The sequence below is a fragment of the Prionailurus bengalensis genome, chromosome C1, assembly GCF_016509475.1.
Source record: "Prionailurus bengalensis isolate Pbe53 chromosome C1, Fcat_Pben_1.1_paternal_pri, whole genome shotgun sequence".
NCBI classification, from domain to species: domain Eukaryota; kingdom Metazoa; phylum Chordata; class Mammalia; order Carnivora; family Felidae; genus Prionailurus; species Prionailurus bengalensis.
This window is the reverse complement of record NC_057345.1, coordinates 148,561,878-148,589,460: the sequence shown is the minus strand read 5'-3', so window position 1 is coordinate 148,589,460 and position 27,583 is coordinate 148,561,878. Positions and strand designations below refer to the sequence as shown.

Here is a 27,583-nt window from a genome sequence, read left to right as displayed (position 1 = left end):
CTGCTATGATCCATTTCAATATTTCATGATCTATGGACTAAATTTTACTCTACTACCAATAAACATGCCTTAAGTAAAATTGTAAGGAAAAGAGAGGTGAAGAAGTCAGGCAGAAAATTATTATATATATGAAAAGAATTTTGGATTTGGATCTTTTCCTGGGCTAGTGGTGTGTAGGGCGATACTTTCCCCTGATGCTGGGCAGTGGCAGAGAGCTGCAGCCTCCTGTCAGCCACACGAGGGTGAACAACCGATACACTTACACTCACACAACCATCCTTTTTTCACTTTTAGTACAGTATTTAATAAATTACATGAGATATTCCACAGCCTAAAATATTCCAGAGCCTAAAGTAGGCTCTGTGTTAGATAATTTTGCCCAACTGTAGGCTAATGCAAATGTTTTGAGCACATTTAAGGTAGGCTAGGCTAAGCTATGTTTGGTAGGTTAGGTGTATTAGACACATTTTTGACTGACAATATTTTCAACTTATGATGGGTTTATTGAGAGGTAACCCCATCATAAGTTGAGGAAGATCTGTATTTATACATATTATATATAGGTATCTCTGTGTGTGTATGTAAATGGCAGATGATGAATACCTTCTTTCAGTAAATGGTCAAGATCACAATTCAAATTTATTATTCTCTTTTTCTACTATGCATTACATTTGCTGTTTGCTTTCAGCCAGCATCTTGGCTGGGTGAGGTTCTTTACCCAATGGGTTGACTTATACTGGCTTGTATATGATGACTTTTACCATTGGCCATGCAATACCACAAGGTATCCTAGAAGTTCCTTAGATTCCATCTACTTCTTTCTGCCTCTGTTAAATGACAGCAGTCCTATTTCCCTCTGATATCAATTGTTCCAGCCACCACTGTAACTTCCTTTTCTACTTCTTTACTTAGTGGTATGATAAACCCCAAAAGGCAAACATTTGCATCAGTTCCTTTCAATGTAACTGTTACTCCTGGTAGAAGTACTAGAAATTAAAACCAACAGAGAGTAGAGTCTCAGGGATGGGAAAAAGAGATTTTGCAAATGTGTCTTTAGGGTTAATAGTGAAAAACACCTTTCCCACCTGTACTTACTGGTCCACCTATGTACATGATCTGGCTGGGTTGTGAAATAGCACAATATATTGGCCATTACTTCAGAGGAAAACCACCTCCTATAGAATAGCACCCAACCTTCCAAAATATTATCTTGCAGCTTATCACGTATCTGGGTCTTCAACAGGCCATTTCTTTGTTTTATAAGGACAGCAGCATGTGGGCTTCAGCTCATTGTCTTACTTCTTGCACAGTTAAGGGAGTTCCTTAGGAAGAAGCAATATCTTGTGGGATATACTAGGAGTGCACAAATAGTGCAAACATGGTATGTAGGGAAAGAAAATCCAAACTCTTTTGCCTTTCCCATGATAGCATGAATGTGATATAATGTTTTAACCAGGTAACACTGTCTAATTCTCCTGTTATATTTTACTCTGTCAAGGGCTCAGAGTGACAGTAGCCAGATTAGCCTTGAGAAAGGTAAATTCATGTAACTGAGCAATGTATAGCTTCTGTTCTCTTCACTGGGAGAATTTTATCATGAGCCCATTGAACAGATACCAGTCTGTTGGAGAAGAAGACCGACACAAACCTAGCAGATCATCTCTCCCACCTAATTCTTTAAAATCACCCCTAAATTATTCCCACACTCTGAAACCATTTCTTTAGGTCCATCAACATAATCTCTCTGAATCTTCCTGTCACAAATCCTCCAATCACATTCCTTCAATGTCCCTAATCAGCTGGCCAAACCATTGACTACTGCCAACAAATTGTCATTAATCCATTATTTATTCATTTACTTTAAAAATATTTGAGTACCTAATATGTGACAGTCACTGCTTTACCTCAGGTAAAGTGAACGTTAAGATATTCCTCTTGACATTATACCTACATGGAAAATTTCCCTTCTTTACCATCTTCCAGGGAGATTTCCCAGCAAGGCTATCCACCATAGCATTCTACTTCTGTCTGAGGCCAGTAGATGTGTAGACCTAGCTATAAAACTGGCTCATTTGTTTTTTTTTCTTTCTTGGCTCGTTTTTTCCCAGTAAGCTAGTTACTGAGAATTCCCCTTGGCCATATGTGTGGGTTGAGGGACAGATGTTAATGTGGAAAGTAAGCCACTGGTTCATACAAATTACCTGTGCCTTCTGATCCTGCTCAAGCCCAATGTACTTTCATTTCATTAGTCTGTGCTGCTAATCATGCCCAGCTTTATGACCAGGTGGTTCAGATAACATTCAGCTCCTTAGGAGTAGCTAGAGTCTCACTGTCACCAAGTGTCTTAAAGTCAAAAGTCCAGTTGATACCCACCCTCATCTATAAAAGATAGATAAGAAAATAATACTTATCTCATAGGGTTGTTATGACAAATAAAGTTAAAACATGGGAGCACTTACTACAATGCCTACTATGTTGTGCCTGCTTGACAAATGATAGTTACCATAATAATTACCAGGATCCATTAGTAAACGAAGAGCTAGCTCTTAAAAGAAAAATAGCAACTTGCAAAGAAGGCATGAGTGTGCTGTTGAATCCTGAGGGTTTCTACTAGACAAGATCTATAGAACATTCTGATCATCCAGAATACACCAGTGAATCCACAGTGTCAGGGCCAAGTGGCATTGCTGTCTGCACTGTGGCTTAGACCAGCTGGACAGCTTTCTTTTTCTCTGGCCCCTTTTCAAAACTAGCTTTTTAGGTCACCCGCTAAACTGACTAGAGAGGCATTCCCAAATGCCGATTTTGCTGCTTTCAAAAACTGATTTTTTTTTAATGGAAAATAGAACCATATGTCTTTCACTTCGAACTGGAGTAAGATCTATATTGAAATTTCTACCCTACACTGCCTGTCTCTCTGATTTTAGGCAGGTTACTTACCTCTCTGAACACTCCCACATGGTTATCAGAATTATAATTATAGAAATAATATCTATAAATTACATGGGTTAAAATACACATTTGGTAATATTAGTTCCTCTCCATACTTTCCTCCTTACCTATAATATTTAACCAACTGTCTTCTGGCTTTGCCACATGGATGTCTCTATGGCACTTCAACAAAATTCTTCATTCCCCAGATGGAGCTATTCATCACTGCTTCTGATCTGTTCTTCCTCCGCTGTTGCCTTTTGGATAAATAACACCATCACTCACCTCACCACCCAATCAGAAGCCTAGACAACTCCACCCTCCCTCACTCCCCATTCCCATAGCCAAAGGTTTATAAATCCCATGAATTTACCATTTGAATATTGATCCCCGTTGCTATCCTGATCAGCCTACTATTACCTCTTACCAGAATTAAAGCTATAACTTCTTACTATTTCAGCCTTGCCACAGTGCAAACGTATCTAGTCATGTCATTCTGATACCAAAAACCCTTCAGTGGTTTATCTTCACACTTCTGGTAAAGCTCAGACGCCATAATATTGTTTATTAGAGGATCATGGTCAGACTCTCCTTCACTTTTATAAAAAATATTTTTATTTATTTATTTATTGAGAGAGAGAGAAAGAGAAAGAGAGCAGGGGAGGGGCAGAGGGAGAGAGAGCAGCCTCCACTCTCAGCACAGAGCCAGGCATGTAGGTTGATCCCACAACACTGGGATCGTGACCTAGGCTGAAATCAAGAGTCAGATGCTCAAATGACTGAGCCACCCAGTTGCCCCTCTGTTTCATCTTTTATCTCCCACCTGACTTCTGCCCATCCCACTCCTCATTAGACTACTATACTCTACCAGTTCCTAAATGGCCCCAGTATTTCTCTTGCTTCTACGGGTTCTTCAAACAGACTGTTCTTACTTGTTTATGTCTCCACTCAAATATGACTTCCTCAGAGGCCTTCTCTGGCACTTAAACAAGGTTAGATCTTCTTCATACATGTTCTTATGGGCCTGTTGTGATGAACTGTTTTATAAATGACCCTATAATTTATTGGCATAAGACAACAATGATGTTATTATTATGCTTATGGATTCATTGGGTCAGGAGTTTGGACAGATCCCAGAGAGGATGGCTTGTCTCTGATCCTTGAGGTCTGGACTATCAGCCTGGAAGACATGAATGACTGGGGAGGACTTGAATGCCTGGGGCTGGAATGATCTGGTGACTTCCTCCTTAATTAGGACTGGAATGACTAGAAACCTAGGTATAGCTGGAAACTATCAAGTGGAGCTCTGCATGGTCACTCTTTGAAGCTTGACTTCTTCAAAGCACAGTGGGCTTAGAGTAGCTGAACTTCCTACAGGGTACTTCAGAGCTCCAGAAGCCCATCTTCCAACAAACAAAGCAGAAGCCTCATGATCTAGAAATCACATAGTATTACTTCTTTTTATTAAAAAAATATTTTTTAACATTCATTCATTTTTGAGAGACAGAGAGGGACAGAGCATGAGTGGGAGAGAGAGAGGAGGACACAAAATCAGAAGCAGGCTCCAGTCTGTCAGCACACAGCCTGACATCGGGCTCAAACTCATCGACTGTGAGATCATGACCTGAGCTGAAGTTGGACACTCAACCAACTGAGTCACCCAGGTGCCCCCACATAGTGTTACTTCTATTTTGTCTTTTGTTCAGAGTAGTTATAAGCCCAATGAGATTCAAGTGAAGGAAATTTAGCCCCAAATAATTAAATTATCAAACAATTTGTCATCATGTTTAAAGACCATCACAATGGAAGAAATGGGCAGAAGACATGAATAGATACTTTTCCAAAGATCTCCACATGGCTAACAGACACATGAAAAGATGCTCAATATCACTCATCATCAGGGAAATACAAATCAAAACCACATTAAGATACCACCTCACACCAGACAGAGTGGCTAAAATGAGCAACTCAGGAAACAATAGATGTTGGTGAGGATGTAGAGAAACAGGAACCCTCTTGCATTGTTGGTGGGAATGCAAACTGGTGTAGCCACTCTGGAAAACAGTGTGGAGGTTCCTCAAAAGATTAAAATAGAATTACCCTATGACCCGGAAATAGCACTACTAGGAATTTATCCAAAAGATACAGGGTGCTGATTCATAGGGACACATGTACCCCAATGTTTATGGCAGTGCAGTCAACAATAGCCAAATTATGGAAAGGGCCAAAATGTCCACCAACTGATGAATGGATAAAAAAGATGTGGTTTGTATATACAATGGAATACTTCTTGGCAATGAGAAAGAATGAAATCTTTCCATTTGCAACAATGTGGATGGAACTGGAGGGTATTATGCTAAGGGAAATAAGTCAGTCAGAGAAAGACAGATATCATATGTTTTCCCTCATATGTGGAAGTTGAGAAACTTAACAAAAGACCATGGGAGAAGGGAAAGAAAATAAAATAGTTACAAACAGGAAAGCAAATCATAAGAGACTCCTAAATACAGAGAACAAACCAAGGGTTGATGGGTCGGGGGGAGGGGAAAATGGGCGATAGGCACTGAGGAGGGCACTTGTTGGGATGAGCACTGGGTGTTGTATGTCAGTGATGAATCACGGGAATCTACCTTTAAAGCCAAGAGCACACTGTATACACTGTATGCTAGCTAACGTGACACTATCTAAAAAAAGACCATCACAATGCCCTATATCTGCACAATCTCAACACCCATATTTTAATTGTAATTACTTGTTAGATTTTTATCTTTTCCAATAAATTGTAAATTCTATAAGAGTGGAATCTGTGTCTACACAATACCCTCGTATTTTGTACATTGTAGGTAACACACAATCTTAATAAATATTCATCAAGTGGGAGAATGCGTATAATTAGAGGAAAGTACTATTCGACAAATGGTAGGGCCTCAATTTGTTGTAGATGAAGGAGCCACACTTGTCTTTGTTGTGGTTAAACTAGAGGAATAAGGAATTGCCTCACTCTTTTGGTTATTTATCCCCCTTTTCTTTTCCTACACAGAAAATAATACCATCTCAAAAGTGTCAAGCCTAAGTGTTAAATGTCATAAATCATAAAGGTTACCTAGTTCAATGCTTTTAATTTTTTTAATTTTTTCTACTACCTCTACAAATGGTCATACATCCTAGGTATGTATCTCCGGATGCTAAACTTGCATCTCCCAGGGCAAGTCCATTTCATTGCATCAGTCCATTTCATCTTTGGACAGCTATTGAATTTTCTTTCCTCTTGTTATTTCTTTATGTTTTGGTAGTAAGCCCAGTTCCGTCTCACCAGCTTCCACACATTACTCCTCCTTCTATTGCTTGAGATAATGTGGAACAAGTCTGAACCTTCCTTCCCTTGACAACCATTTAAATACTGAGAATAGTTACATATTTCTCTTCCCCCATCTCCATCTCCATTCCTATAGGCCCTTTATTTTATAAGCTCTTTTTGGAGAGGTATGTTTTCAACTCATTTGTCATTTGCAGTGGAGGAGGGGCTTAGGGGGAAACCCTCACTGGCCAAAGGGGCCCGTTGTGATTCAGCACACATCACGGTTCAGGGTCACTATGGAAATAATTATAAAAGGATAAAAATTATTTTTTTAACATTTATTTATTTTGAGAGATTAAGAGTGGGGAAGGGGCAGAGAGAGAGGAAGGGAGAGAGAATCTCAAGCAGGCTCCATTCCATCAGCACGGACACTGAGGTCAGTACCTGAGATCATAACCTACCGAGCCACCCAGGTACCCCACAAAGGACAGGCATTATTGTAAATAAAGATTATTACTTAGGAAATTATTTCTGTCAGTATCTAATATACATTTGTTTAAATAAGATAAGTTTATATCTACAAGCAAACTAATTTGATTAGACAGAGGTATTAACATGAGATCAATCTTCAAGGCAGAGGCCCCAGAGTACGAAGACAGTGGATGAGGTTGGTTTCACTTGCAGAAGGAAGTAAATGGAAAACCTCTCTAGTTCCGGGTGGATCTTGGGCCAATAGATTAAGATTCTACTTGTTACTACCTACATTATGACTCCTCCTAATTACACTGATTGTTAACTTGGAACGAACCTTTCTATTTAGAGCAGCTGTTGGACTTCTTGAATCTTGGTGGTCTGGGAGGAGAGTTACTATCTGCTCAGTGGCTTAAAATCATAGAGCTGCTTAGCCCTGTCATGCTATCCAAAGGAGCCCCTTTCCATCACCATAGCCAAGTGAGACAGCAAAAAGGCAGCCAGCACAAAGGAGTAATTGTTAAGTTTTTCCCTTTTGTTTTCTGGTTTGAACCACATCTACCCTTCTGTTTTTTTGTATCATCTGTAAGCTAAGAATATTTTTTACAGTTTTAAATGCCTGGGTAAGAAAGAAATAATGTGAAAACCATATGAAATTTAAATTTCTGTGTCCATAAGCAATGTCTCATTTGAACATAACCATGTCCATTCATTTGTCCATGACTACTTTTGTATGCCACCATGACACATAAAGAGTGACATACACAGCAGCAGTAAGGCCCACAATCACTGTGTATCTGTGTGTGACATACAGTGGCTGTATGAGCAACAGGCCTGAAATATGTATTATCTCACCCTCTAAAGAAAAGTCTGCTGACCCCAGGTCTAGTGGGATGGTAGAAGGAAAGGACATTTATGCTGTTGCTTTTTGCAAAATATCCTTGTGTATTTGGGTTCTATCCTTAACTAGTCTCTAGATAAACTGAACTGGAATGAAGGAAAGCTAGGAAGACCTGACATTTTATTCACTCTAATGCACTATTCTCTCCTCTGATTGCATCCTTTTTTTTCCCATTCTATTTCATAGTAAAGCACTTCAAGCTCTAGGTACGCTCTGACCCTCTGCCAAAGCAGAGCAGAATTAAAAGCTTCTTCCCCAAGACACATGTTAATTAATCTTGTCCAGGTAACATAGCGTTTGTGCATGGGTATATGAATCACTTTTTAAAATCTATATTAAACTAATGATCATCTTTCTCTCTTTTCTCCACTTTTTTCTTTAACTTTGGTAAAATCTCAAGTTTAAGGAAGAGTTGCAAAAATGGCACAAAGAATTTCTACCCAGATTTACTAATTTTTAGTATTTTGCCCTATTTGCTTTATCATTTGTACTCTTGCTCCCTCTGGCCCACCACCCCACCCCCACACACCGTGGTCTGCCATATTATTTAAAAGAAAGTGCGGGCAAGTAGCAGGAGTTGCTGTGCTTCAGCTCCCTCCCCGCCTATGCCTTCTTGGCTCCCTGCTGCAATGAGCTTCCTCAAAAGGTCCCTGCTGCCATTGAGGCTGAGGGCTTTGGCGACAGCCAGACACTGAGGCTGTGCTGAATGGCAGGGGCCTCAGCACCGGCCCCTTTGATATCACTGAGAGGCACCTGTCTTGGTTTGGTGACTCTGGATTGGGATTCTTAATGGAATACCCCACCATTAGTTTACATGCAGTGTCCAGGGACTTAAATGCCTATCCATGAGAGCATTTGTATGTTATGGTGAATGCCAAATTTGGAGAAGAATCAAAAGAATCTGTTGCTGGAGAAGACAGTGATGATGCTGTCGAACCTATTGCTGAATTTAGATTTGCGCCTAATGATAAGTCAGCATTGGAGGCAACGTTCGCTGCAATGGGTGAATGCCAGGCTTTGCATTCAGATCCTGAGGACGAAGATTCAGATGATTGCAGTGGAGAAGATTATGATGTGGAAGCATGTGAACCAGGGCAGGGAGACATCCCTACATTTTACACCTGTGAAGCAGGACTATCCAATATAACAGCAGAAGGCCGAGCCTCACTGGGGAGATTAGAAGAAATGCTTTCTCAGTCTGTGAGCAGCCGGCATAACATGGCTGGTCTGGACAAAAGACTCAACAAGAGATTATGAAGATGGGATGGAGGTAGATACTACACCAACAGTTGTTGAGCAGGTGGAGGATGCAGACATTGATCACTGAAAATGATTTATGCTGCTGTGGGATTCTGCTCCTGACTGCAGAAAGAACTTGGTGCCTCTTCTACTGTGGAGGGGGTGTTGATGAAAGTCTTTTTCTTTCTCCCAAACTTACCCGAATCAGTTCTCTTTTGAGACAGACTATACGGAGACAAAAAGTTGTTACCAGTAGAAGAAACTATGACCTTTATTAACAAAGGTGAATCAACTTAACCAAGAGGGTATCTGTAGTTTATCATCTACCTCAAAACTTTCTGTGTATAGGTACCCTCAGAGTGGGCCTACAGTTCCTGCCTTTACTGTATGCATCTTCTGTAACCTAGCAGGACTATGTGGTGAGAACGCATAGGCACTTGAAGGTGTAGGTGGACTGACTGGGAAGAAGGGGGGCTGAGTCTAAGATATACCCCCTTAGAGCCTAAGGATCCCCTTACCTCTTAAAAAGAAAGACAAAGGGATCTCAGAGAAATCCTGACCTCCACTCATTCTCCATAAGGGTAAGTTTCTTTTTACTAACTTGGGACACAGATAAATTCATTCAGGCATCACAAGGGAGCCTCTTGGGAAGTATCCTAGCCACATATACCACTAACACAAGTGCTTCTGACTACCTTTTACTCCTTTCACCACGTTTCACAAGTCTGTTTTGTTATAATCTCTTAGTTTATATCCTTTAATTCTAACTTCTTGGGTCGGTGTCCATAACAACAGGTGAAATTGGGATGTAAGTACTCCGAGTGCTGCAGATGAAATTGTTTTGTCTTTGTTATAGTTTAACAAATAAATCCAGGTTTTCTAAAAAAAAAAATAAAAAATAAAGAAAATTTCAGACATCATGAAATCTCACCACTAAATATTTTGGCATGATTTAGCTAAGAATAAGGACAGTCGCCTACTTAACCACAATACCATTGTGATAGCTAAGAAAATGAACAAAAACTCCATAATATCCTCCTGCATCTAGTCTATATTCCAGTTTCCCTAGTTGATATTTAAATTTTTTCATAGCCTCCCCAACTAAGATAATATAACCACATGAAGAAAAAAATTATTTCAACTAACTTTTGAAACTAGTGCTTTTTAAAGCCTTTGTTGGATGAATTCTAAGGGAAAACTTTCTGTTTTCCCTGGAAAAAAATCCTAAACTTCACTCAGTAGGTTTAATATTTGTGCTAATTGTGACCTTGAAATATTCTACATTTGTGGTAGGACAAAACATTTAAAAGAACGTTTTAATGTTAATGGGGCTAGGACTGTGTGTACAAGAAAAGATACCAATGTTAAATTAATAAAATTTTAAAATATTAGTATTAAACATAAAATGAAGATATCAATAAGGACTTGTGATTTTTTTTTGTTTTAAATAAATTTTTCTCTCTCTGGAAATAGTCACTGAAATGGCCTAGAAACAATGACACTTCAATAGCAATGAGTATATCTGGTACTATTTAAGTCTGTGATGGCCCTCCCTTCTGTTATCCCTCTGTAACTGGGGTCACTACACTTTTTCTGTAAAGGGCTAGATAATAAATATTTCAACCTGTGGGCCATACACTGCAGGTGCTAAATCACACAGACTAGCATCTACCTCAATTTAGGTATTGATTCCTAAATATTATTTTCTCTTTTTTTTCCCCCATTTCTTTTTCTTTCTTCCAAGGTTTTATTTAAATTCAAGTTAGTTAAGGGACGCCTGGATGGCCTAGTCAGTTAAGTATCTGACTTTGGCTCAGGTCATGATCTCACAGTTTGTGGGTTTGAGTACCACATCGGGCTCTGTGCTGAATTGCTCAGAGCCTGGAGCCTGCTTCAGAGTCTGTCTCCTTCTCTCTCTGCTCCTCCTCTGCTCACTCTCTGTCTCACTCTGTCTGTCAAAAATATATAAATGTAAAAAAAAATTTTTTAATTCAAGTTAGTTACCATATAGTGTAGTATTGGTTTCAGGAATAGAATTTAGTGATCCATCATTTACATATAGCACCCAGTGGTCATCCCAACAAGTGCCCTCCTTAATGCCCATCACCGATTTAGCCCATCCCCCCACTTATGTCCCCTCTAGCAACTCTGTTCTCTGTATTTTTAAAAAATTTTTCTTTAATGTTTATTTATTTTTGAGAGAAGGAGACAGAGTGTGAGCGGGGGAGGGTCAGAGAAAGAGCGAGACACAGAATTCAAACAGGCTCCAGGCTCTGAGCTGTCAGCACAGAGCCTAACCCAGAGCTCGAACTCACAAACTGTGAGATCATGACCTGAGCCAAAGCCGGATGTTCAACCAACTGAGCCACCCAGGCACCCCTCTTGGTTCTCTGTAATTAAGAATCTCTTATGGTTTGTGTCCCTCTCTTTTTTTTTTTTTTAATTTTTTTTTTCAACGTTTTTATTTATTTTTGGGACAGAGAGAGACAGAGCATGAATGGGGGAGGGGCAGAGAGAGAGGGAGACACAGAATCGGAAACAGGCTCCAGGCTCCGAGCCATCAGCCCAGAGCCCGACGCGGGGCTCGAACTCACGGACCGCGAGATCGTGACCTGGCTGAAGTCGGACGCTTAACCGACTGCGCCACCCAGGCGCCCCTTTTTTTTAATCTTATTTTATTTTTCCTTCCCTTCCCCTATGTTCATCTATTTTGTTTCTTAAATTCCTCATATGAGTGAAATCATATGGTATTTGTCTTCCTCTGACTGACTTATTTCACTTAGCATAATTCTTTCTATCCACATTGTCGCAAATGGCAAGATTTCATTCATTTTAATGGCGGAGTGATATTCCATTATGTGTATGTATATGTATATTTATATGTATATATATATATATATACACACATATATATATACATATATATGTGTGTGTGTGTATATATATATATATATATATATATATATATATATAAAACTCATCTTTATCCGTTCATCCGTTGATGGACATTTGGCCTCTTTCCACAATTTGACTATTATTGATAGTGCTGCTATAAACAGTGGGGTGCATGTGCCCCTTCAAATCAGTGTTTTTGTATCCTTTGGGTAAATACCTAGTAGTGCAATTGCTGGGTCATGGTATAGTTCCCTACTGGTTTCCAGAGTGGCTGCACCAGTTTTCATTCCCACCAGCAGTGTAAGGGGGTTCCCCTTTCTCCGCATCATCACGAACAGCTGCTATTTCCTGAGTTGTTAATTTTAGCCATTCTGACAGGTGTAAGTTGGTAGCTCATTGTGGCTTTGATTGGCTCTAACCATCATTTTCACCTAAAGGTACCAGGATTAATTGAAAAGAAAATGGCTGATTCTAGGTCTAGAGCTGAGAAATTATAAGTGGAGCTTAGACTGTTTTATTTTGTCAGCTCATAAATGTTGAAGAAATAATAGATTTAGAAACTGGCACTTTTTTTTTCAATATATGAAGTTTATTGTCAAATTGGTTTCCATACAACACCCAGTGCTCATCCCAAAAGGTGCCCTCCTCAATACCCATCACCCACCCTCCCCTCCCTCCCACCCCCCTTCAACCCTCAGTTTGTTCTCAGTTTTTAAGAGTCTCTTGGGGCACCTGGGTGGCTCAGTTGGTTGAGCGGCCGACTTCGTTCAGGTCACGGTCTTGCGGTTCGTGAGTTCGAGCCCCCCGTCGGGCTCTGTGCTGACAGCTCAGAGCCTGGAGCCTGTTTCGGATTCTGTGTCTCCCTCTCTCTGCCCCTCCCCTGTCTCTCTCTGTCTCAAAAATAAATAAACGTTAAAAAAATTAAAAAAAAAAGTCTCTTATGCTTTGGCTCTCTCCCACTCTAACCTCTTTTTTTTTTTTCCTTCCCCTCCCCCATGGGTTTCTGTTAAGTTTCTCAGGATCCACATAAAAATGAAAACATATGGTATCTGTCTTTCTCTGTATGGCTTATTTCACATAGCATAACACTCTCCAGTTCCATCCATGTTGCTACAAAGGGCCATATTTCATTCTTTCTCATTGCTGCATAGTATTCCATTGTGTATATAAACCACAATTTCTTTATCCATTCATCAAGGCTTTGTGGTCTCCTGTGACCAGTCTCAATCCTGTCCTTATATCAGGAAATCAGCTATAGACAATATGTAAACTAATGGGTATGGCTCTGTTCCAATAAAACTTTATTTACAAAAAATAAAGCGGGGTATTGGATTTGGCCTGTGAGTTATAGTTGGTCAACCCTTCCTTGTTTGAGACTTAACTTACAGGAAATTCAGGGGGAAGAGGAATGAAAGGAAATAATTAGATACCAAGGGAAAATAATCAGATAAATCCAAAATGACAGACATGTTGCAAAACCACTTTAAATGCTTCAAAAAAGTGAATATCATGGGTAAAAGAACTGATAGAACTGTTCAGACTAAAATAAACTAGTGAGACATAACCTGTTTCAGTGTGTGGATCTAGATAACAATCTTTTTTTTAATGTTTATTTTTTATTTTTGAGAGAGCAAGAAAGACAGAGCACGAGTGGGGGAGGGGCAGAGAAAGAGGGAGACAGAATCTGAAGCAGGGTCCAGGCTCTCAGCTGTCAGCACAGAGCCTGACATGGGGCTCGAACCCACAGATGTGAGATCATGACCTGAGCAGAAGTCGGACACTCAACCGACTCAGCCACTCAGCACTCAGCCACCGATGGCGCCCCAACAACCATTTAATTTTATACATGGGCCACTAAACCCTGCGTCTCCACCCCCATTCTTGTGCAGATGATTTTTTGGATGAATGTACAGAATCTTTTGATTATCCTCTCCCTCCATCAGAATGATTTACAATCACTACCAGAACGACCAGTTTGAGAATGTCTCAACCCTCCTGGGTTGCTTTTCAAAGTCTCATGACATAAAATTGATCGTATTTTTTTTACTAAACTTTTGATTACAATTATTAAGAAAGCAAGTTTATGAAGAAAGAGGCAGAAAAAAAAAACACCTATGCTTTAATCACCAATCTTTAATTATCATCAGTTACAAGCAAGCTTGTATCATTTGACCCTTATATTCCCAAAGGAAAAGAAACATTTACTTGTTCCTGATAACAATCTAAGCAGATAACTGTATTTTTACTAATAATTATAAGGCGACCTTCCTTATTCACCTGCAATTTTCCTGTGAGACATGACTTGGAATTAAAATCTCAATTTATTTCAGAAAATGTCATTTAGAACTCCTAAGTTCTGCTATAGAAAAATAACTTAAAAATAACTTGTCAGTTGAAAACGGGTTTTACCCATGGGGGAGGGAAAGGAAAAAAGAAAGAGGTTAGAGTGGGAGAGAGCCAAAGCATAAGAGACTCTTAAAAACTGAGAACAAACTGAGGGTTGATGGGGGTAGGAGGGAGGGGAGGGTGGGTGATGGGTATTGAGGAGGGCACCTTTTGGGATGAGCACTGGGTGTTTATGGAAACCAATTTGACAATAAATTTCATATATTGCAAAAAAAAAAGAAAACGAATTTTAAATTAACATCAACATCTCTTTGTACTGAAACTATTTTAAGAAAGTTATTTTCCAAGCTTGAAATATCATATACTTTAGAGCAAACTAATAAAGACAAGTAAGATTTCTTATAGACCAAGACAAGATGTTTTTTCCCCCCAATTCACACCTTACTGCCATGACACTTTTCTGTTCTCCCAGTAAAGCCTATACACAAATTTAGAGCAGACTTCCTTACATTCAACTAATCTTTACTAGTCTGATCATCCCTTCCTTGATTTTTCCACTCTTGTTTTAGTTTCCTTAATAAGTCATCTTTGTGAGGACAAAGCTGTTTCAAAATCAGGGCTTAATGTCCCTCGTCACATTGAAAGTTTCTCCTGCTTTTGCTTCTTAGGGGAGATGTTTTTGAACTTCACAGTGGCTTTTCAGTTATGTTTAACAAAGGGCTAAATAAAATGTGTGCTACCAGTAACATACAAAATCAAACAAGATAAATTTAAACACAGTTCACTGTTTCTACCTTTTTTATCCTACAAACCATCCTTACAGGATGATAGTTTTAAATGATCTTTTCCAACCTATAAAATAGATCTTGGGCCACTACAAGTATTGCCTGCAGATATTAGCCAAGAAGTTCAATGAAATCCCAGACATCACTACAAAAGAAAGCAAAAACATGAATTGGCATGTGTATAAAAATCACCATAAATTTGCATTTGGGAGACTGAATGATTCCTAGTGTGATTCAGAAAAATGATGAGTATGACTCATTGGGCTATTCTTTGTAGAGGGCCAGAGTTGATGAACTGAGCCTCTAGTATGGAACTCAGTGGTGATTTTATTCCAAATCTATTAACCTATTTAATTTATAAGTTAATAATAACCGAATGCCTTCTATATTGTCATAGAGTAATGAACAAAAAGGACAGTCCCTGATTTCAAGGACCTGACGGTCTAAATGGGGAATTTAAATACTCTTGGTGAGAGCAAGCGCAAAGTACTATGGGAACACAAGGAAACAGCATCTAAACCAGGTAGGCGGTGGCAGGGGGGTCAGGAAGTCTTCGTGGTAGAAGGAAACATCTTTCAGAAAGGGGAAATATCTTTATGCCAAATACCTGTGGCTATTTTAAGGAGGTGCCAATAATTTGGTATAGTTGAAGCATAGGATTTGGAGTGGTTTGGGGAAAGGTTCCAGTGAGAGAAAAGGTTGAGTAGATATATAGAGGCCAAATTATGAAAGTCCTCCAAAGCCTTAAATCTTGTAGGGTTTGAGTAGGGTAAATTCTGACTTTTTAAATTTATTAATTATAATTAATTGAGTCAAACAATTACTATATATTTAGTGGTTTATACCCTATTTCCCAAAAAAAGTTTAATGTATGCACAGAGATTAAACAAATTCCAGAATACTAGAATAAAAAACTATGGAAATAATTACCCTGGGAAATTGCACATGTTAATGTATTAATGGGTTCAAAATGGGATTAGACACACAAAATGGATGTAGTAGGTTATTAGGGGAACTTGTTTATTTAAGGCCCTCCCACAGAGGGATCTCATTGGCATGATCAGACACTGAGTCTCAGACAGAATGTTTTCTTGGTCTGAGTTAGTATTATGTGTCTTAGGTATTTATAACCTTATCCCTTATGTATACATACCCATCTATTTGGGGTACTCTTAGTAAATATGATCTTCAGGTGAGCTTAGAACATCAGAGAATATTTAGAAACCTGAAGTCCATATCTACTTTTGGGGAAAATCCAGACATCCCATCTTCCATTGACTGCATTTTTGGGTGACTTTTTAGTAATAAGATTCTCTACCTCCAAATTAAGCTTCTATGGAATCATTGATTAAAATGGCTGATTAAAAACAACTTTAGGGGGGAAAAAGCCGTTAAGATAATTTTCTTTTACTGAATTCCTCTCAAGTTCTATGAAGTGCTGTAAGTTGAATCTCTCTGAACTTATCCTAAGTGGAAACTGAGAACAATGACTCCTCTGTATAAAATTCCCAGGCATTCTGCAAGATCACTTTCAGCTTACCATTAGCCTTATCATTGCCATATAAAGAGTCTTACTTTCTTTATATTTTCTTGAGTCAGTTCCTGATCCTTTAATAACATTTGCTGACCTCCTCCTGAATTCCCTCTTAAGAATTCAACTATTGATTCAAAGACATTTAATGATCTCCCTTTCTAGTGTCTTAGTAGATACAGAGTTGGGCTTAAATTGTAGTTATTTGAAGTTCAACTTAGCTAATTAGAAGTAACTATACAACTGCTGTACAGAGCCCAGAGATATGCCCACACAAACACTGATACACACATGTGCAGAATAGGGTCTAGGGGACAATGTAGGTAAAGGAGCAGGGATTTCATACAGAGAAAAGTCAAATATAAAATTTATATAAAGGAATTTCTGACTTCACCTTAGAGAGGAGAGCCAATTAATAAAATAACAATTCAATATGAACATTATTCAGGTCAGTTGTTTGATATAGATTATACTTCCACATGTTTTGACTTGGGAGATGTCAGATCACTTTGAAAGGAAAGAAGGCTGGCGGAAATGGGAACTTGTGAATTAAAGTCAGGAAATTCCACATAATTATACTGTACCTTTGTGTTTCTCCATCTTAATACTAACTGGATTCACAACAATAATGTGCTGGTAAATATTCAACAACTTGCTAGGGGTTTGGGATACGGCATGGAATAAGCCCTGATATGTAGTAGCATTTACTGTCTTCTGTGGTGTACATACTTTTACCATGGTTTATTTCAAACAACCTACTTGATGTCACTTAACACAGAGTTGAGATACTTGCATACCATTATATATTATTTCTACTGTATAGATACAACAGACATAAATAACCTCAAGAGCATAGATAATAGTAAAATAATTACTATTTGATTTTATTTGTTACCTTTCTTTTTATTTTTCAATTTTTTGTGTATTGTATTATTTATACAAGTTATTAATTGTAATGTATTTACTCCAGTAAACATGTTAGATTATTTTCAGGTGTACCATATAGTGATCCAACAACTCTACGCATTACTCAGTTCTCATCACAACAAATGCACTCCTTAATCCCCATCACCTATTTCATCCATCTCTCCACCTATTTCCCCTCTGGTAATCATCAGTTTGTTCTCTATAGTTAAAAGTCTGTTTTTTTGGTTTGTCTCTCTTTTCCTTTGCTCGTTTGTTTTGTTTCTTAAATTCCACATGAGTGAATTTGTATGTTTTTTGTCTTTCTCTGACTTATTTCACTTAGCACTATACTCTCTAGCTCCATTCATGTTGATGCCAATGGCAATATTTCATTCTTTTTTATGGCTGAATAATATTCCATTATTTGGAATAATATTCCATTCCACATCTTCTTCATCCATTGATCAATTGATGGACATTTCAGCTGCTTCCATAAATTGGCAATTGTAAATAATACTGCAATAAGCATAGTCATGCATGTATCCCTTCAAGCTAGTGTTTTTGTGTTTTGGTGTGATTACTGGAATGTAGGGTAGTTCTATTTTTAACTTTTTGAGAAATTTCCATACTGTTTTCCAGCGTGGCTTCACCAATTTGCGTTCCCATCAATAGTGCATGAGGGTTTTTTTTTCTCTACATCCTCACCAATACTTGTTTCTTGTGTTTTTGATTTCAGCCCTTCTGACAGGTGTGAGGTGCTATCTCATTGTACTTTTTGATTTGTATTTCTGCAATGATGAGTAATGTTGAGAGCATCTTTTTGTGTGTCTGTTAGCCATGCTGCCTTTGTTTCTAAATATAATTTATTTTATTGTAAGTTAATATAATTTCATGTTTATTGATGCCTGTATTAAGCAACTAGCTTGCAAAGATCCTAAACATCTAGCAATTGGCTCTCACCAGCTGGTATGAGGCAGCTTTGGCACTTGACCCCAGCAGATGAAAGCAATCACGACGTAGGTCGCATGAAGAGATAATTGTGATTCCCTATGGATAGCTATGGAATTGCCTGTATGCAGACCTACTGTGCCATATTAGCTGTGCTGCCTCCCCTGTGAGTTCTCTCAAAATTCAGAAGTGAGGTCCTATGCCTCATGCACCCAAGAGACACTCTATACTCGTTGTGGCTTGTCTGGTCAGTTTGAAGAAAAGTAAAAGCTTTCCCAGAAACTTTGAAGTCTTGAATGGAAGACTGAAGGAACTTCAGTCTTCAGTATGGAGGTGGTGTTTTCATCTGGTCTTGTTAACACTGGTAGCTTAGGAAGCAGAATCAAACACAGAAAACTCTCAGGATGTGCTGTACATGATTGTGGGGAAATAGGTTCAAAAATTCCTTATACTTACATAAATGAGGTAGAAAAAAGCTTAGGCCAGAAAGCTGCCACCACGGGACGAAAGCACCCGAGGTCAGTTACTGAGATATTGTAATGAGATCACAAGAAACTTGTTATATCACCTGCAGGAAATTACTTTCCATCTGGCACCAATGTACCTTGATCACAAACACCACTTGCCCCTCAGACCCTTTGCTTCTCTCACACACAAGTTAATGATTACTGACTGATTGTTTTCTCCACGCTCACCACGTGTATAAGATCTTGTTTTCTCCACATTCACCACGTGTGTAAGATCTTGAGTACTCAATAAATACGGAGATGAAACGCCTGTTCCAGCTTTTGTCTCCTCCTGGACGTTAGTCTCTCTCCTATTTAATTCTGTGTCCACTCTCTTGCTGACAAGGGGAGAACTCCAGGTTCCTAGTCTGTGACACATGATCTTTTAAAAATTGTTTCCTGGGTGGTCTATGACCAGAAAGAGGGGCTCTGAGCTAGGAACAAAGATACTTCTTGAAGAGGGAGCAAATATTTTCGACAGGAGTCTTACAAGCCTAATAAAGGTGGGGGGAGGGGAAGAGTATTATCCTAAATTTTAAGAGAATAGGCAAAAATTCAGAGAACAAGAACAAGACCTTGGGGCTAAATAGGTGCTGAATGGTGATGAAACCCCATGCGTATGACTGGAGGTTTGATCATTATAGGGCAGAAATTTGGACGACAAACTTTAAAGTCAGGATGTTGGATGTGCCTTCATGTGAAATGGCCAAACACCCGAGGCACATCAGGAGACAACGGTATCAGTTAATATATTGAGGGGGAAGTGGAAAATAACAAGAATAGCAGATTTTGGGAGGATTTGGAGAGTGGGAAAAGCATAAGATACATCCCTTAACTACAGAGAATAATCCCATAAGATCCCTTAACTGGAAATAAAAGCAGAGAAGAGAGAATTCCTCCTACCTAAGTCCACATCTGGGCACCAATGGCCAGAAGTCAGGGAGGGAGTATCTCCCATGTTCCCATAAACAACAATGGAGTAAACTTTGTTAAATTATGTTTTAAGAAGTTTATTTTGAGAAAGAGGGAGAGCGAGAATTCCAAACAGGCTCCATGCTGTCAGCACAGATGGGTCATGAGATCGTGACCTGAGCCAAAAACAAGAGTCACACCCTTAAACCGGCTGAGCCACCCAGGCACCCCAGGAGTGGAGTAAATTAACCCCAAGTGAGACAAGTAAAGATTGCAACATGTGCAGAGCTATCAAAGTGAGTTTAGGAATTACCAGCAGGTGATGGCACATACACACATATCAGGAGTCTGTGGCAGGAATCTAAACCAAGCTGATGCGCAGGACGGGGATGGGATGCTGGAAGGAGAATATTATAGTCAGAAGAGGCCAAGTGTGTGGGAACATCCAAAGTAAAACATTAAGCGGGTAATGAACCAGGCATTTGAAAGTATTATGAGCACAGGGCAGGAATAGGAAGGCAAAAAGCAGTATCCAAGAGACTGATTACTAGAACAATCTTCTACCTTCTTGAAGCTGGGTTTTCTATTGTTCCCATGCAACAGCCACTAATCCCAGAAAAGCAGTGATTTCCAAATTTACAGAGCAAAAATATAACCTAGTGGGCATGTGAAAATACAATTCCAGATTTTTACCACCAGGGATCTTAAGATTAAGCCCAGGAATCTGCATTCTAAATAGCACCCCTGAAAATGCCATTTCAGTTGGCTTACCAACCACTGTCAGAGAAAGATAGCAGTGTGATTAATCCAGGGGCCCTGATAGTAAGACAGTTCTGTAAACATCCTGTTAAATAGCTGAGAGTTTCAGCATCCCCACCTGGCGAGCAAATGCTAACTCCTGTGAGAGGCAAGTTCATGGCCCAGCTGTCACAACTTGTTGCAGTTGCTTGGAAACATCTACTCCTTTTACTTGTTTTTGTATCTTCTTTGATTTTTAATGTTGCCATTTTACCCTGGGTTTAATATTATGCATCATTTCCAATCTTGTTTGGAAACAGGTGGGATATAAATCCTAATTAAATAAAAAAATTGCTGATGGCCTCTCATGTAATCAGAAGTGGAAAAAGGGAGTAATGCTGTTTAGTTGAATAACAATGTTTTATACTGAGTCTTTCTAGATAATGTATGGGAGAGTACCTTGAAAACTGTCAAGTTTTATACAACGAGATGATTTTTAAAATATCAGTACTTTATATATACCAAATAAGTATGTGTATTTATCTATTGTATTCCTATAAAGTATCTACTCAAAGCTTCTTGTACTTAGGTTTTAGTAATTGAAGGGGGAAAGACCACGTTTCCATCGAGTATACCTAAAGAGAATACATCATTTTGTCAAAATATTGTGGCTCTTTATTCTTTGTAGTTCTTCCAAATCCTACAAACAGAAAGAGGATTATCAGTACCATCTGAGTATGTGTGGGCTTGAAAGCTCTAGATGTTTCTAAAAGATCAAGGCTTTTGATGCTTTTTTTTTTTTTTTTTTTTTTAAATCCTGGGAGCTTTTGGTGCAAGTTAATCCTTATGATGTCTCAGACTATCGCTCTACAAACCCTTCCTAAGGCTTCGATGTAATGGACATAAACCATTTTATGTTGGACCAGGTTCAGCTAGGGTCTTCCTGTGGTCTGTGCTTGGCAATTGGCCTATTTGCAGAAAGGCTTGTCTCCATCTGCAATTATGCCAAGGTCTTCATATAAATGCTGTTATGCATTCAAATGGAGCAGTCCAAGCAAGACATTTCTGATCAGATTGAAGAATACATATAAGAGAGAAATGTTGGCTGTGCCTGGCTAAGGTGATAAAATTACTTTCACAACGGAGGATCCAGGCAAAAGATAGATTTATTGATGTGACAGTCTTCAGGGAAACCAGAAACATGATCTCAGAAAGATGTATACTCAAAAGGAGGCCTTAGGGAATATTCTTGTCTCTTGAAATAATGGGGAATCTGGCAGGAGGAGTTGTGACAATCGGGAGAGGACAATAAAGATTAAAATTTAGAGTTGGTTGGAGAGAGAATCTGAGTTGCCTTTCATATATGTGACAAGGTTGGCTATATCTCTAAGAAATTAAAATTATGAGTGAATACAGGAAACAAACTGATGGTTGCCAGAGGGGAGGGGAGTTGGGGGAATGGGAAAAATGAATGAAGGGGAGTGGGAGATACAGTACTCCAGTTACAGAATAAGTCACAGGGATGAAAGGTACATCATAGGGAATACAGTCAATGGTATGATAATAGTGTTGTGTGGTGACAGTTGTGGTGAGCACAGCATAACATGGACTTGTCAAATCACTGTTGCACACCTGAAATGAGTATTGTGTACCGTTGTGTCAACTATACTTCAATTAAAATAAAGTTATCAGGTTGAAGGATGTGTAAGTGTCGACTTAATATTTGAAGAGCTATTTTAACTATTGACCATTGTGTTATTTGGGGCAACCATTTTTAATTTCTGTTTAAAGAGAATATTTTCCCAGTTTTATCAATTTTGCTGATAATAAATTCTTGATGCCAAAAAAAAAGAAAGAAATTAGAATTACGTGGATATTCAGCTTATAGCTTTTATAGAAAATGAAATAGCTTTCTTTTGCTATCCAGGCCACTGGATCACCCAGTAACTTGAGGGAGAGTAAATAATTTACCTTTGAGGAGCAAGATTAACGCCGCTTCTGTTAGTTTAACTTGGACTAAGTGGGTTTTCCTGTGGGCTTAGTGTTTGGGGTCATGATTAGGCCCCTAGGAGAGCTGGGCCTGTTTCTTCTCAGAGCTTGATTACCAAGAAGGTCTTGTGACAAGAAAGAGCTCTTCTTCCTAAGAAACCACTCATGCTGTTGCTTTACACACGGTGCAAAACCGTGAAAAGAGACACAACCCATCTCCTGGTGTCCTTTGTTAGCTGTGTCTAGAGAGGCCAACATTTGGCCATTGTAACTTTTATTAGAGTAAAATTTCATAAAAATTAATTACCTGTTTCGTTTACACCAGCAACTTAGGAAACTCTGCCCTACTTCTCTTCTAGCCTGTCCACCCTTTCCCCAGCTGCTCCTCAAACTTGGGATTTAGCTATAATATATAGCTGATACACTGTTAAATTGTACAAAGTGTGGTTTTGTCGACCTATTTCATTGTGCTTCTCTGGTCCATGACTCTCAAGGAATTTCTCCATTTCTCCGTTCAAAGAGCGGTCCCATGGAATGTCAGTGTGTGTATCTCGAGCTTAATGTAGGAAAGGAAAATACAGGGTTTTTGAGATTTATTTCTGCCCTTACCTAAACAGTGCTGCCGAGGGAAAAAAAATCCTTTAAAGGGGGGGCTAAACAAACAGGAAAAAACACAGTGCCTGTGTGTCTGTTGGTTAGGTAACCAACACCTGATTTTGGTTCAGCTCATTGATCTCCATTCCCCAAGATACAGCCAGCCCCCCATGGGGCTCTGCAAGGCTCTCTGCCCCACCCCTGCTCACACATGCTCTTGTGCTCACTCTGTCGAAAGATAAATAAACTTAAAAAGGGGGGGTGGGTGGAGGGTCACTGAATCAAGTATTACTTCTACATTTATCTGGATCTCTGCCCAGTTTATCTTATCTTTCCTGGTAAAGTTGGTCACTTTAGCCTACAGTACTATGTTCGAGCTGATGTGTCTGCTTGAGTTCTGGAGAAAGCCACAGATTTCTCTCTTGGCCTCAATAGCCTTTCTAGAACATCGGCTTCAGCATCTCACCTGGCCTCAGAGCTCATCAAGCCTGCACGGGGGACGGGCCCCCTCCCCCGAGATGCAAACGTGTCAGCGTGCACTTGGCTGGACTGCCGGGTGCGCTGCTGTGTAGAGGTGTCAGTGATTCAGTCCCATAAGCCTGAATTCTGAGACCTCAAGGAGACAGAACTAAGAGAGGCTGAAAGTCACCGGAGGAGGGAGTTGAAACTTGGAGGCGGAACCCCCAGGGGCAGCAAGCGGATCAGCATTTAAGGGAGCGAGCGGAGGAAAAAAGCAGGAGGAAAGTCATGCCCAAAATGTAATATATTTTATCTTTTGTTTTTTAAAAGGCATAATTTAAAATGCCTAACCGAAAAGTTGTGGTAAAGAAAATATTCTATAATGTTGGTAGAGGAGGGATTAGAAGGGTTACTTAAAAAAAAAAAAAAGAAAAAAGAAAAAGAAAAACCTTCAAAGGTGTTTATGACAGTAACCATTCTGCTACACTGATTTTTTTCCTGGTTTTTTAAGCTTCAAGTGTTAAAGAGGCTGTTTATGAAGCCTCTTTGCTGATCATTTCCTAGACTAAAAGAAAATCAGGGTTTACTTCATTGCTGTGGGTGGCTGAATCAGTATAAAAATCTTCGGTCCTTTTGATGTTTGCTGCCTATAGAAGTTCTGAGAAACTTGGGAAGGAAAGAAAGAGACCATAAGGGGATTTTCAAACAATAGTAGAGACGGCAAGTTTTATTAATCCTATTTACTTAAGTCATTTGTTTGAGGGGAGAGGACTGTGTTTCTTTTGTTCTTAATGCCATCCTGTCAGGACTCCTGACAAAGGGAAACCAGTTCCATCAAAATGGCCTATATGTCTGTCCCTGGAAAGACAGGACCAATTAAAATCAGAAGTTGAACATAGATAAAACCAGAGTAAAATATTTTAATTTGGTAACCCAGTGGTATATTTTATTAGTGTGGCTTTTTAAAATTTCATACCCACACAATGCTTCCTTCAGTTGTGAGTCTGAAAATATTCTTATTGAAATTAGGGTCATCAGAAATTATATGTATCTTAGAAGAATTCTTCAGGGAAGAAAATCCAATGAAACTAATCACCTATGCTTCTCTTCTTACTTTAAAATTTTTCTTTTTCTTGGGCACCTGGGTGTCTCAGTCGGTTAAATGTTTGACTCTTGATAATGGCTCAGGTCATGATCTCACAGTTGGTGGGATGGAGCTCTGCATCAGGCTCTGCGCTGACATCACGAAGCCTGCTTGGGATATTTGCTCTCCATTCTTTCTGCCCCTCCCCCACTCAAGTGCTGGCACTCTGATGCTGTCTCTCTCAGAATAAAAAAATAGCATTAAGAAAAATTAATTTTTTTCTTTCCAAAGTGGGAAAATAATTTAAAGAAACCTAATACTGTGAAGTAAACCCTCAATATGAGTTCCCTTCTTATGTAGTTGATAAAATGATAGCATCTTAAAGATGTTTTAAATGCGATACATATTAGCGGTGACATTAAACTTTATCTACCATAAACCATTTGTGAGTTCAAGAGTTACTGTGCAAATTACCCAAGTAGTGTTAAATGACAGATGTCTCTTCTTGGTGAACTCCTGTGATGGCAAGTGGCAAGCCCCGTATGTATTCAAAAATCTAGATGTAGGCTGTGTTTGTCTACTTGATAGGTATATCTAATGGCTCTGGGATTTTCTTATGTGATTTGGTAGGAGTATGATTTTTACACACGTATATGTGGCACTTAATACAAATATGTGGAATAAATGAATATATGAAGGCAGTGAGGCAAATAAATGCTGATTTGCCTGGGTAGGTTGTTAAATTCCAAATCATATTTCCTGAGAGCCAACATGTCATTTGTGCCTCTCCTGCCCATCCAAAATCACAGTACCAGGAAGTTTGTGTCATGGAAATCATCTTTGAGTTTGCCTTTTAGCATCTATGGTTCCTGATCATTCAAAGGAGACGGACACTTGATTTGAAGTTGAAGTGGTTCAACTTCTCTTACTACTCCTCAAATGATTAAATATGTTCCAAAGGAATACCCACTGATTAGACAGGCTTAACAGAAGAGGGTATATTCAATTTATTCTTAATTTTTTATTTTGTCAACTCTTCTGTTATTTACCTACAGTTTAGAAAATTTAGTCAAATGTTTGCCATAACTTTAAAAATTTTAATCTCTTTCATTTATGGGTGAATAATGATTATTGCCTTCTGTTTTAGGCACTATGCTAGTTGTTGGGGATACAAAGGCAATTAAGACATAGCCAATACCCTCAGGAAGTGTAGTCTAACACAAACAACACATGGGAACAAACAACTATAGTACCAGTGAATAAGTGTATATGTGTTTATGCCTATTAGTTTACTTGGATATCCATCCCTGCCTGTTCAATGGAAAGGCAAGTAACATTTCCCAAGCTGGATTCTATTCAAAAAAGCTTTGATTATCAAATAATTTGCAGAAATTAGTACACTAGTCATCTTTTTGAGAATTCATATTGCATACCACTATATTCTAATAACTATTCTGAGAGATCCTACTGTGAATAAATCTATTTCACATTGTTTATCTTTCTCAAGCTTACTTGAATACCCAACACAATATCTATGGCACACATGTTAACATCCTGTGGAATATTAGTATTCCATGGGCCATCAATTTGGAAAACAAACTGATTATCACTGGGAACAGCTTGGCACATGCCCTTCTGTTACAGAGGATGAAAAGATAAGTATTCCCTTATACGTAGAAGATATGTTTACTGGTCAGGACTACTCAGAAGCAACTGAGAGAAACCTAACTCACACTAGCTTAGGCAGAAGGGAAAATGAATGGGATTCCAGGAGGGAATCTTGCTTCAAGGACTCAAATGACATCTTCAGGTTCCTCTCACTCTCTTTCTGCTTCTTTACTCTTACCGGTTTGTGCATTGGAATGGACTTCCTCCTATGGGCTGGGGAAACCAGGAGGAAAAGAGACATGGCTTGATTTAATTACATTATTTTAGGTAGTTACCACAGAGAGAAAAGAAAGCTTTTCTTCAATATTCATATATAAATCCCCAGGGAAAGATTCTTTTTTTTTTTTTTAATGTTTTTATTTATTTTTGAGACAAAGAGAGACAGAGCATGAGCAGGGGAGGGGCAGAGAGAGAGGGAGACACAGAATCCAAAGCAGGCTCCAGGTTCTGAGCTGTCAGCACAGAGCCTGATGCGGGGCTCAGACTCACAGACGGTGAGATCATGACCTGAGCCGAAGTGGGACGCTCAACCGACTGAGCCACCCAGGCGCCCCCCCCCCCCCAGGAAAGATTCTGATTGGTTCAGTTGAAGCTCACTGAGGGCCAATCACTATGGTCAGATTTATAATGTACTAATATTAACCATATCTGGTCACCAGGAAAAGTTGGGAGACTCTGATTAAAGGTTTCAACAGACCTACAAAGAATAAGGAAAGGCAATTTGAAGGGGATTGATAATTCTAGATTGATGATAGGGGATAAAAAAACCTGACATGTCTACCACAATGTGGTCAAATTATTAAAATCTAGATTTAGCCATAATGGGCAGTTAGCCCTAGTATCCAATTACTTCCAGAAAGGGGGTGGGGTGGGGAATCTGCTCTTCTAATAGTAAAGTCATTATTTTTGGAAGATATCTCCTAATTTATAAAATGGTTTATAGTTAATAATTCCAAATGTTGTGACCTCAGATGGTTAATTATATAAAAGATTTTCTTGGCTCCAGGAAGTGGCATTGCTCAAAGTTATACATTCTACGATTTTTAAAAGTGGTTGAAATGATTAACCCTGCTGTAAATATTACAGGTTAAAATTGTTGCAGTATATGAGTAGGTATTCAACAAGGGGAACTTAATTCTCTGCTTTTGGATTAGAGCAAACCCAAAATAATTGAGTAGAATCTCAACCCTCTCCCATGGTACATGGTGGCTTATCTCTAAGCAGACGTGAAGAGGCATGTGCCTAATAGGCATGTTCTTTTTTTTTTTTTTTAATTTTTTTTTTCAACATTTATTTATTTTGGGGACAGAGAGAGACAGAGCATGAACGGGGGAGGGGCAGAGAGAGAGGGAGACACAGAATCGGAAACAGGCTCCAGGCTC

At 39.0% G+C, this 27,583-nt stretch overlaps 1 protein-coding gene and 1 pseudogene across 1 annotated transcript in view; both read left to right on the top strand.

Annotated features, from left to right (window-relative positions):
• The window catches only part of CCDC148 (coiled-coil domain containing 148), a 256,970-nt gene that overhangs the window by 211,602 nt on the left and 17,785 nt on the right, over nt 1-27,583 (top strand). The gene's annotated exons all lie outside the window — the stretch shown is intronic.
• LOC122481358 lies at nt 8,393-10,176 on the top strand (annotated as a pseudogene).